At 40.9% G+C, this 10,825-nt stretch overlaps 1 pseudogene; it reads right to left on the bottom strand.

Annotated features, from left to right (window-relative positions):
- Positions 1 to 570: 570 nt before the first annotated feature.
- On the bottom strand, positions 571 to 2,590 carry LOC138856035 (uncharacterized; annotated as a pseudogene).
- Positions 2,591 to 10,825: the final 8,235 nt, after the last annotated feature.

Here is a 10,825-nt window from a genome sequence, read left to right as displayed (position 1 = left end):
GAACCCTCCATTCCGAAATCAAGGGAGCGATTTCTCTAGAGGCTAGCGTAATGTCAAGGACTTCCGCCCTGCTAGCAGTAACAAAAGTAGGGCTGTTCCCCCTATTACAAATAGAAAGATCTACTCTACAAATAAAATCAAAGAGTGACTCACCTCTTGTGTTAATGTCCGAGCTCCCCCAGACGGTGTGCCTTGAATTTGCATCCGATCCTATTAAGACACCGGCTCCTTTGCGCCTGGCCTCTGCCAGGGCTCTTCTCAGCAGGTTCGGAGGTGGCTCCACCTCGTCGTCGTGCGGCATGTAGGGTGAGAACAGCCAGAGTTCTCCAGCGCTGTCCTCCAGTCTAGCAGCGACGACGTCCTCGTTGCTGAAATTATGTAAAAGAAAAACGTTAAGTTCGTTTCTGATCAACAAGCAGGCTCTGGTTCTACCTGTACTGTTTGCGGCCAGGAGCTTGTGGCTCTTTGTCCTTGCTGCTCAGCCACGGTTCCTGGATAAGGACAACGTCGGCTTCGTCCCGTCCTAGACGAAGCACTAGATCGGCGGAGGCCGCCTTCGAGTGCTGGAGGTTAATTTGGAGGATCCTCATCCTCTAAACTCTTCTCCAGCAGTGCGAGTTCCGCACCTTCATCCGTACTATCGACCCCAGCAGCCTCAAACAGACGGTCGAGACTGAAAACGGATCCATCATCGACTGACGATCCGCCCCCCGTGCTCACCGTATCCGAGAGGATGGGATCGATATCCATTTTAGAGTGGGTCGCTCTCCCACTCTCTTCCACCTCAGCTGGTGGCGACGGGCCATCAGCCCTGGCTTCATTTGGGAGAATCCTGAGGACGACCCTCTCGAAGCCATAGCTTATGGCCCCCTTTGCACTACTGAGAGGAGCGAGGGACTCCTTATTTAGGAGTATCAGCGCTTGCCGATATGGTTCCTCGGTCCTCTCCAGCCTAACCACCTTCCAGTCCTGGGTGGGAAGAGATGGATTGCAGTACCGCAATATCTCTTCAATTTCGGTCGGGGTGGAGGGTTCGGCCGGAAGCCAGACACGAGCACGAGGTCGCATCGGAAGATCCGATTTGGCCACCGCCTCGAGCCTTGCTCCCTTCCATACTTTTCCCACCCTGGCTACCGCCTCCTTATAAAGGAATGCCGACCGTTCGTCGGCATACCTTACAAGTTTGTGTAAGCCGAGATTCCACCCGCCACTTTCACATCTAGGGGGTGGTCCAGGGCTTCCCCTGACCATTTTCATGAACACTGCGGAGATAGCAGCCGCTACCCGCTTCCACTCTTCATGGAAGATGGCTCCATCCCCCCTGCTGCTGTCGTATACCCCGAGCTCAATTGAGCTGGCGAGTTTAGCGATTTCGCTAAACATCGGTGCCGCTCCGACTCGAGGCTTCTTACCGAGGGAGGATTCCCCCTCCTGCGACCTCTGTCGCTTCATCGACGCGGGGGGTACGCTCGGCCCCCCGACATTGACGTCGCTTAGCACCCTTTTGGCCCACTCAAGTGTGCTAGCATGCTGATCAGTTTCCTGGTCAGCCTGCTTGCCACCGTAGCGCTCCAAAATCTTGGTAGCCAGCCGACGGTCCGACTTCAGCTTTTTAGCTGTAGTCTGGCGTTTCCCCCCGGAGCCCTTAGCTTTTGCTGAGGACCCCGCGCCCCCCATGTACTTAACAGAGGTTCCTCTGCTAGTGCTGGCGATTCCGCCGCGCACTTCTGCCCTACCTAAGGTGTCCGTCGGCAGATTCCTGCCCACTCCCCCCAAGTTACCGCCCCTAGCGATGGTAAGCCGGTCACCCCCGGAATTGTTCTTCTCACCCTTCGGCGGAGACGGTTTCGTCCCCATCGGTGAGGATGCCCCCCCCAGGGAACTGTCCACTTTTGAAGAGGTCGATTTCGACCCGCTTCCTCCCTCATCCTTGTTTAAGTTTTGTTGTTGTTTTGTACTCATTGTAATTGGGTCCCCACTCAGAGCCGCTATCCGTCTCCTGGAAAGGTAGTCGCCTTTAAATGGTCCCAAGGTTGTCTCGGTTACGAGGCCAAGGCGAGGGTTGACGCACGCCCTTATGAGGCAGTGCGTTCAGAGCCGACCAGCGCAAAGAAGGAGTCATCTCAACAAACACCTACCACACCACTCTTAATGATGACAGGAGGGGAACGTACTCTGAGGCCTGCCATGGTTTTAACGGGACGGAGGCGGCCTTGGTATTAGCCCATCAGCCATTTCTGCAGGGTGTCACCCCTACATACTCAGGTGACAGAATACCACGACCACCAGCCCAGGGTTCAAACCGATCCATCTAATAGTCCAAGCTAAGTCCGTGTCGAGCGAAGGTCAAATCCGTAGGAGTTATAAAGGCCGTGAAGGCCGCAGGTCATTTAGCGTTACCCAGGATGCACCGCGTGGAGGCGAACCTGCTCTACATCCCAAAGCAGGTTACAACCAACGAAAATTTAGCAAATACGATGTGAAATGTTGTCGCTAAAATGCTGCATTCAAAAGGACACTACATGAGACATAATATTATTAGGACTGATGTAAAGCAAATACCGATAGTAGACCAAACTATTTACGAAACACATAGAAATAACTTATCAGATAAAGCTCTTTGGGGACATGATCAAAATCCAAGTAGATATAGACACCAACAAAAACTACATACTAATACTAACTAAATAAAATCCAAAATGACAGAACCAATATACATATGTATCCTTCAATTTATCGTAGTTTAATGAAAAAAAAAATATATGTATCAAATTAAATTAATAAATGCCATACATACTAATAAGTTTATAAAAAATATATCTGTTGAAATCAATAAAACTTAAAAATATGGCAAACCGAGATAACTTAATATGTTAGGAAACATTAATAATGGAAATCACACAATATGCGCACGCTATCCTGTTAAACTTATAAAATAAAAATATGAAGTTTTATTTTCTTCCATCTCTCACATCTTTTCACATAATACTTGGCAACGATACTCTTAAAGAACTATCCGTAATTATTCATACTAAGGACAATTTCATGACCCCCCCCATTTCTAATAAAACTATTGCAACTAGTTTCCCAAGACGTCACTCACGTCATTGACGGAGATAACCACCTGAACAATTTCAAAAAAAAAAAATTTATGAAATCAATGATATCCAAAAATTTGGATCTTTTCTCCGACCCCGATGAAAAGCTAACTTATGCTAAAAAAGGCATCACCAATATACAAGTATGGTAAGAACCAACACCGGTAAACTAGTTTACGCAAAGTATAGGATCTACCAACCAGAACGACGTCGTGTTAAAATGAAATAGCACAATAAAATTTGGTCAAAATGGGTTCTGCTCCGTTTACATATCTCGCTTACGCCAATTTTCGATGGCTCGGTGCTGCATTTCGACTGAAATTTCGGCTATAATGCGCTGAATGTTGTCTTCGAGTTCCTCGAGCGTTGTTGGTTGATTGGCGTAAACCTTTGATTTAATATACCCGCAGAGAAAATAATAGCGACTATTTGACTGGGCCAGTTCTTGAAATTAACGAGTCGTAAAAATTTGCACGCAGTGTGTTCATGTTTAGACGTCCAAAATAGGGCGGGACACCGTCTTGTTGGAAATAGAGATCGTCCCGTCAAATTCGCGACAAAAAATAGGTCAAAAACATTGTTCACGCTCGCTATTGATGGTAAAGGCATTTCCTGCTTAATTCGAGAGAAATTAGACCTGCAATTGCGTTTCCTGAACCACACGAGGATTTGACTCGTCCAAATAGCGGCAATTTGGTTTGTTGACGAAGCCATTAAACCAGTAATGGGCCTCATCTGAGAATATGATTTTCGATGAAATAAATTTGCGTAATACTATTCCTGGACCTATGTAAAAAGTCCTTGGTTCTAGTCTTATCATATTTTGGTCATATCTAATGTTCCTGTGTGTATATGGTTGCTTTCTGTATCCCCCCGTAGTTATTCAATAGAGCACCACAGGCCCTCTCTATGACTAGTACTTCCGCCTGAAAAGTGTTGGCTGAATTTGTTAGTACGATAGAGAGAGAGATTTCGAGATCATCGGAGTATACACTCGCCCTACTCCGCAGTCCATTTTGGACCCGTCAGTATATCATAGACATCATCCTCTCTTACTAAACCTCATCTCTATTCATGTCTAGAGGGTATCTTCGCCAGGAAGTGGGTATTGAAATCTAACCTTGGGAGAATATTGTCTGATTTACTAATGTTTAGTTGGTTCAGGATGGCGCTATGGCCATAATTTTTCCTATTCCAACCTCCTGATTCCTTTATTCTTATAGCAAATATTGCTGCTACTTTCCGTGTAAAGATGCAGGAGTATTTTTAGCGCATCAGTCTGATATGACTTAATAGCCCCGGTAACCCCTGCACAGGCTGCTCTCGGTACTCCAGTTAGCTTTTTGACATTATAGTGTTTCTATAATGCTTGTCACCAAACCAGTACTCCGTATGTTAGAATTGCCCTAATGGCGGCCATATACATCCACATAACTATATTTAGTTTACGGCCTGTGGGAGGCAGAGAATTTTGGTTTTATTCGTGAAAAGAATCAGTTCCGTTTAACTAGGGTTAACTCCTAGTCCGTTGTTCGCGGCCCATAGGTGTAACCTTCGTAGGGCTCTTTCCATAATCTCACTGATTGTGGAAGGAAACATTTCTGATACCATCAACACTATGTCGTCTGCTTTCAGCCCTTTCCCATTGAGTTGAAGTAATATGCTATTCAGCGCCACCACCCATAAAAGCGGGGAAAGGACACCTACTTGAGAAATGCCTCTGCTTACGTAGCTTGTACGTGTCGCTGAACCATTTGGTGCTATAATCATTCGGCACATAAGTATCGATCGTGTCCATCTGCACACCATGTGACAGAGACATCTATGCCATCATGTGACAGAGGATCAATAATCGTGCTTATTTCTATATTGTTAAAAGCTCCTTGTTAAGAAAGGCAGCCACATTTATCACTTCGTGTATAGCAGTTTCTGTTGATCGACCCGTTATGAATGCATGTTGTGTATTCGATAAGGTATTTCCTAAGATTAATCTTATGTACAAGTCCATTAGCCTTTATAGAACCTTCAGCATGAAGGTCAGGCTTATAGGTCTAAAATCTTTTGAGTTATCATCTTCTGCCCGGTTTAGGGAGGACCACCATTTTGAATATTTTCCAGCTTTTTGGGATGTACGATAGTAGGGATGTAAGTTGTAGTAGCAGGGCTCTTGAATTAGACTGATGTCGATGTCCCTCTCACTTAAGAGAGATAGTCCGATTTTCTGTAGCACTCGTTGGGTGTTACATATTTATATGAACGCATTTAAGTTTCTTCGGCATTCTTTTGTATCGCCACCTCTCTTAGCAACTGGCTGGCGTCGTGGACCACTTCTCTGTCGTTTTTTTCATTTTGTCGTCTTGGAGGATCTTTAAAGGTGGGGATCTGCCAGATTGTCGAATACGTAGCCTAAAACTATATTCGACAATCTAACGTTGATCCCCACCCATCTCTCCTGTATGATGATTGGTGAGGTAGAGTTGGCGTCTATGACAGCCACCTGCAGGCTGTCACTGGTCACATCGCTGAAGTGCCTTGCTGCTGCTCTTGTTTAGGCTTTTTATGCATAGTATTCATCACTTCATTCTGCGACAGATTTATTTTTTGGGAAACTCTTTGCCAATTGGTTTCGATGGGAATTTCTGATTGCTTCATTTCCAGGAAGTTTTCATACTCCTCCACTTTTTGTCTTTGGCGCTTCTAGTCCCCTTCGTCAATTGTGGTGCCGGCAGGCTGGTCTTACCTAGTATGAAGACTACCCTTTGGTACTGGCTTTTTTCACCAGATTTAATGATTCCTTCCTTTTCTTAAGTTGACCCGCTCCCTTAGCAGCCAGTGTACTTTATTTGGTACTCATGGCAGCTTTAGAAGTGGAGGGTTTATATTAATGATATGGGTACTTTGGGTGTTACCCGCTGTATTCACTGCTGTGTTCTCCGGCGTACTATGGCTGATACATCCAAGAAAACTCTTTATCGGCTTCTGACTTGGCGCTATTAAATAAAAACCTACAAAGTGCCATAACAAAGCACTAAATTAAGATACAGAACTGTATGTTTGGTACAAGGGATCCCGGTTATAAGTGACACCTACTGACCGAAACTTTTTTAAAAATGGGCGTAGCGCCGCCCCCTAAATGGTTTAATGTACATATCTTTTAAACCGCTGAAGCTAACTCAACCAAGGACTCTGAGAGGAACTTTTTTTAGCACTTTTTCATACGCTATGTAAATGGGTGAAATCAGATAGTAATCACGCCCACTCCACATATAACGGTTATGTAAAAAACTACTAAAAGCGCGATAACTCACAAAATATATGCGCCATAAGATTTTAATTTCACAAACAAGATGTCAGGGAAGTGTTTTATAGGAGGAGCTGTTAAAATTGGAAAATAGGCGTGGCACCACCAACCTACAATCGAACTAACTTTAACCAAATTTGGCATGTGAAGTTACTCAGCTATTCCTATAGCACTGTGTAAATAAGCGAATGCTTACTATGACTTTAAAATTATGCAGCTAAAAGCATGAACTATCCATCCTGCAAAAAGGCCCCTAAAAAAATGCAGTAAAAGCATCAACTTTCCATGCTGTCATATGAATAACAAATTTACTCCAACTCATCCTTAAAGAAAGAGATAAAAACGACTTGTGGCTTAATAATAAGTATGGTTTAAAATTAAAAAAAAAACATGCTCTTAAAGCATAAAATACTTATATTATTGTGAGCAAAACGTGGGATGGTTTGTGCCATATCTTTCGTATATCGAGCACAACACTTTTCTTACAATAATACAAGTATTTTTAGGTCCATATATCTGTCAGTTTATACAAGGAATTATTTTTCACTTTTTAGTTTGAAGTGCTTTCAGAGCGTATTTTTATACCCTGAACAGGGTATATTAAGTTTTCACGAAGTTTGTAACACCCAGAAGGAAACGTCGGAGACCCTATAAAATATATACATAAATGATCAGCATGATGGGCTGAGTTGATTTAGCCATGTCCGTCTGTCTGTATATATACAAACTAGTCCCTCAGTTTTTATGCGATCGATCTCAAATTTTGCACCTGTCCTTTTCTAACAAAGAAGCTGCTTATTTGTCGGAACGGCCGATATCGGATCACTATAGCATATAGCTGCCATACAAACTGAACAATCGGAATGAAGTGCTTGTATGGAAAACTCTTTCATTTAACGAGGTATCTTCACGAAATTTGGTATGTATTATTATTTAAAGCATTAATCTAATTTCCGAAGAAATTGCATAGATCGGATGACTATAGCATATAGCTGCCATATTAACTGAACTAACGGAGTAAAGTGCTTGCATGGAAAATTTTTGTATTTGACGAGGTATCTTCACGAAATTAAGGCATTGCTTAAGGCAACAAATTATTATCCACAGAAATTGGTCAGATCAGATCACTATATCATATAGCTGCCATACAAATTGAACGTTCGGAATCAAGTTCTTGTAAAGGGCCTTTGTATTTGTGAAGGGTATTATAGCTTCGGCGCAACCGAAGTTAACGTTTTTTCTTGTTTAGTTTCTTAAAGGAAGGTGTTAGGAAAACTTTAGATTATAAAATGTTGTGAAACAATTCAACATTCATTAGACGAAATCTTAAATTTGGTATTTTATTATTATAGGTCCCAGACTCACTTCGTTTTATTACTATATTTTAAAACCAACTTCAAATAAGATATATGGAATATAAACTCAACTGAAAAAGCTAAATTTAATATAATCAGTTGTTGTGAAAATGTTCGCAGTTCATTATTTTAGAGATATAGGGTTGAACCAAGGCCTAGATCAATTTCATTCATAATTAGAGCATATTGTCACGCAATTTTATAAATATTGAATGACATGTTCGGCATAAGGTTTGTTAGAATAACGATAATCAATATATGTAGTATTTGGGAGTTGGGGTAATTCGTAGACTAAATTCACATATTTTCGGTATTAAATTTAGTATATCCAATATTATACGTTTAACTAAAGTAAATTCAATACCATACGTTCAGTTAATTTTGCTAAGATATCTTACATATTGACTGATATACATATATGGCATAAAGCCAACCAAAAGTTTGAAAAGCTTAAATTTGGTATATGAGGGATAGGGGTAGTTTTGATCCGATTTTATCTATTTTTGGCAATATAAAATACAATTAACAGAATAAAATGCTCCCTGAGTTTTATTAAGGTACCTCACCTGCCATCACCAACATATATATGTATATGGAGTAAAATTAAACGGATATTTGAAAATTCTGTGATTAGTTATATGGGGGCTTGTAACATGAGTAAAAATTGAGATATCGTCATAAAACTTTGTACACGTCTTCCTTGGCACTATAATAAGTTTGGTATTGTAGATGGGCGTAATCGGACCGCTGCCGCGTCCCTAAAACGGCGTTTTGCGAAAAATTTATAAACTGCCATTACTTACCTTTTTCCATTGCCTTTATTATTTCGTATGTCAGCTCAATTTTCTTTATATTCCCTATGTTTTCCATTCTGTTCCCTCCTTTCTTCTAGTCCTTGTATATTGCCGTCTTTTTCGGAGGCGATCGCTACTTGTGTAGTCTTTTGACACTTTTCACTCAGACACCAGCGTAATATCGGGGGTTATATCGTTGCATTCCGGCCTGCTGAAAGTAGTTTTGGCTATGATTAAGTGACGGTTTGCGTGCTGTGCGGCACCCTTTTTAGCATCGAGCTTTGCTTGGAGGTCTGTGACTGGATCGCTCGGCGTCAGGTAACAGCTAATTACCGTGATTTAAAAAAATGTCCATGAAAAATAAATCAGCGAAAAATTCTTCAGAAAATGTAGAATCTGTTTAGAAAACAAGTTCGACTAGCATCCATGCAAAGCAGAGATAAAATCTGCTCCAATTCCTGAATATCCAGGACAAATCCTTCATATCGACATATTTGTAACGAAAAACAAATTAGTACTAAACGCCATATGCTGGGACAAGAATAAGTAAATTCAGAACAGGGCCGCCGAGAGAAAAACCGGGCCCAGGGGTAAAAAGGTGGGGGCCCCTTCCAACAGGAATGTTTTTAATACTTTATAAATTTTATTAACTACCTTCCCACTTACTAGTTCAATGTTTTGGAGAATAAGTTTTTATGCTCTTATCACAACTGTATTAAATTTGCTTTCTTGTTAATGTTAGGTGGAACAATATTTTTTTGTATGATTTTGAAAATCAATAATTAATAAAACAGCTTTATAATACACTTACTGAACTTACTAAAATTTTTTTACATTATACCTGAAGACTTGACAGTTAATAGGAAAACAGAAACATCTCTTTAAAACACTTATTTATCGATCTAATTAATGAAAAACCGGTTCTTTTGAAATCATCTGATATTCAATTATTTGGAACATAGAAATGACCTTTTCGAGCTTTGGCGGCCACGAATGCGTCAATAATAGTCTGGAAATCTAACTTCTTGGCTAATTCTGTCTCTAGGCACAGCTAGTCCTGAAACCCTGCCGTATCACGAACATGATCGATGAAAGTTTTTGGTTCTTGTTATAGCACTAAACGAACGTTTACTACTTGATACAAAAACGGGTAAGGTGTAAAATATTCTCAAAAGCGATGCAAATATTTCGGAAAAGTCTTTCTAATTTACGAGCATTGATGGTTCAATAAGTTATATGGCTTAAGGCGGGTTTAAAAATTTACATCAAGAACGTTCCCAATGTTGTGTGAAAATATTGAAACATTTTTGAACGACACCAAAAAAAGTTATTGCTCGAGCACAGCCAAGTCGACTCCAGGCAAACTCAACATGTGGACGTATTAACTGCATACTTTTTGTTTACGTTAGATGTTATTTTGTCCTCCTTCATATTTAACGCTCATATTACTACCATTATCGTAGACCTGCCCATGCCAATATTCTAAAGAAATGTTCTAATTTTGCAATGTTTTGCATATTAAAGCAGTAATAACTTTGCTGGTTTTTTCGTGACAATTTACAAAAGCGAAAAAGCGTTCCTTTATGTAGCAGACTTTTATCTCAGAATCGAGACGGAGAGACCTGAAATCAGGTGTTACCACGAATTCAATGAATTCATTCAGTATTTGCGCAGGTAATAAGTTTGCAAATGCTGATATGATTTTAGAGAATCCCTAACTATTTCTAAATGTTGACTAAGGATTGGATCAAAGCGACTAATCTATTTTAAAATTCCTAAAAAATTTGCGTTTTTCGGTTGACCAATTAACGCTAATCCTCCCTCGTTTAAGAACAAAACGTTGTCTAAAATATGTTTTAGAATTTCTCTGCAATTTTTTGCTTTACTCGTTATTTGATCACACAATAACATGTTGATGGTGGAATGTTCTTTGATACGTGTTTCCTGATTACGCCACTGAATATTATATATATATTTTTGAATATGATCGCTGCTACCTTCATGTAATGGGAATTCCTCATATAATTTCTTCCGTGCCGCTGACATTGTAAAGAGAAAAATGCGTTCTTTATCTCACTCCAACCAGCCACGTTTTACCTTTTCACCATTGGGCAGGATTGTTGAAAAAAGTGAAGGAGGAAACGGCTCGTTCAATCTATCACGTAGGAAATCCCATAGCATTCTTAGATATCCCCGACGAATGATTTCTTCAAACTCACTAGGTTTTAAATGTATACTCTGCTTCGAGAATACCGATATTGTAATCGTAGGAATGTT

This window comes from Bactrocera oleae, chromosome 3, assembly GCF_042242935.1.
Source record: "Bactrocera oleae isolate idBacOlea1 chromosome 3, idBacOlea1, whole genome shotgun sequence".
NCBI lineage: Eukaryota > Metazoa > Arthropoda > Insecta > Diptera > Tephritidae > Bactrocera > Bactrocera oleae.
This window is presented reverse-complemented; position numbering and strand designations above follow the sequence as displayed.